General features: G+C 39.3%; 1 non-coding gene across 1 annotated transcript; it reads right to left on the bottom strand.

Moving 5' to 3' along the window:
- Positions 1–1,367: 1,367 nt before the first annotated feature.
- Positions 1,368–1,473, bottom strand: LOC121225754 (small nucleolar RNA R71). Its single transcript, XR_005923631.1, has one exon. It is a non-coding gene; the product is annotated as a small nucleolar RNA R71 (small nucleolar RNA).
- Positions 1,474–2,055: the final 582 nt, after the last annotated feature.

Below are 2,055 nucleotides of genomic sequence, written 5' to 3'. Positions count from 1 at the left end.
CCTCGTGGGCCATATACAGGTATGTGAACTTGACTAGGCTTTGTAAGGGGTTTTGAGCCTAGTATATGATAACTACATAAAACTTAATTAATATATTGCGACCGTGGACAAGTCATAGGGTTAAGGTGTGGCAACGAGTATATGCATGTCTAGGATTGGATCTAATGAGAGCTTGGTACTTAAGCGGTCTTAATGACTCACCTCCTTTTCTTTAGAATCCTACCTGGTGCATAGTATTCGTTCATCTTAGCTCACGAGATTTGTTAATAGGCCAAGGTAAGTGAAAACCGTAATAAAAGAAAAAATTACTGAAATACCCCTAAAGGCGAGAATGACCAAAATACCCCTAGGTGTTGAATGTAAGTGTTATGGATGTGACATGCATACATACGATATTCTGCTTAGGTTGCATATGGGTTGGGAATTATGGAACAGAGGAAGTATATGAGGATCGCATGGTTGCTTGACAATCATGGACCACCAACGGCTTTTAAGCCCAATATGTAAATGAAGGTAGTTCCGCAACCGAGCTACCATGGATGTGTATCGGTTGGGTGGGTCGATATTTATATCCCCATATGATGTGCCGGGGGACGGAGCTGGTCTGTAGCAGATGGATTATTGGGATGAGATTGCACTGATTGCATTGCATGTATGATATTGTTGTGATATTATTGCGATCTGGGCTTCGGCCCAACCAAGGCTAATTTGGGCTAAGGCCTAGAGACCACCTTTATTGAATTGGGCTCTGGCCCAAAATGACTAACGATTGCTTTATACTCATTGAGGGTTGTACACACTAAGTTTTTGAAACTCACCCCCTCCTTCTAAACTTTTCAGGTGATCCTCAGTAGGCAGTTCAATGGATGGAGGGACTCGGAGGTGGCCAACTAGCATAAAAAGTTTAGACTTAGTCTTTATATAATTTTTAATATATTGAATTTAAATTATTTCTATTTGATTTGGGCTGTAACAAGGTCCTTCCTCTGGCTAATATTTCAAATTAGGATAATTATCATTTTTTTTATGTTTTATATTTATTAGAAGTAGAACATGGTTTCCTAAACCATAACTGTTTTTAAATACTACGTTTTCGTAACTCCATTTTTAAATGACGATTTTTCATAAAATCATATGTTCTAAATAAAGCTTCCGCAACTGAAAAGAGATTTTACAAAGTAATTAAGGTTTGTCATTTTAAGGAAGTGTTTCCAATGAAAACAAGGTTTTCGCTAAAACACTTCAATGTGACGCGCCAAATTTGGCCATAACGTCTGGGTTGGGTTTAGGGTGTTACACAATCACTACTTGGGAACAAATGATCGAAAAGTTTTTATTAAAATATTTTTCACCAGCTAAAACGGCTAAATTACATAATGATATTTCTTCCTTTGTGCAGATGGATTTAGAAGCACTCTACGATGCATGGGAGAGATACAAGGACCTCTTGAGAAGATGCCCTCATCATGGGTTACCGCTTTGGCTACAGGTTCAAACCTTTCATAATGGCCTGAATCCTTTGACTCGACAAATGGTTGACGCAGCTGCTGGCGGAACCATCAATAATAAGTCGCCTGAAGATGCCTATGAATTTATAGAGGAGATGTCACTGAATAACTATCAGTGGCAAGTCATGAGGACAAAGCCAACGAAAACAGTCAGCGTTTATAACATCGATACGGTCACCATGCTCTCTAATCAGGTTGAACTCTTGGATAAGAAAATTGATGGTTTCCTTAGTTCTTCACAGGTTCACCCAGTAATGCAATGCGAAGCAAGTAGAGGTGGATCAAGCAGTTCAGAATACCCACCTTATGGCCACAACATGGAGAACGAATGGTTAAATTACATGGGTAACAATCCTCAATCTCGAAACAATCCCTATAGCAATACTTACAATGCAGGTTGTAGGAACCACCTTAATTTTTCATGGGAAGGCCAAGGGAATCAGAGACCACCACCTCTAGGCTTCCAACAACCACCCTACCAACAAGAGAAAAAACTAAACCTTAAGGAGATGCTAACAAAATTCATCTCAGTGTCAAAAACTCATTT

Source organism: Gossypium hirsutum, chromosome A03 (genome assembly GCF_007990345.1).
Source record: "Gossypium hirsutum isolate 1008001.06 chromosome A03, Gossypium_hirsutum_v2.1, whole genome shotgun sequence".
NCBI lineage: Eukaryota > Viridiplantae > Streptophyta > Magnoliopsida > Malvales > Malvaceae > Gossypium > Gossypium hirsutum.
This window is presented reverse-complemented; position numbering and strand designations above follow the sequence as displayed.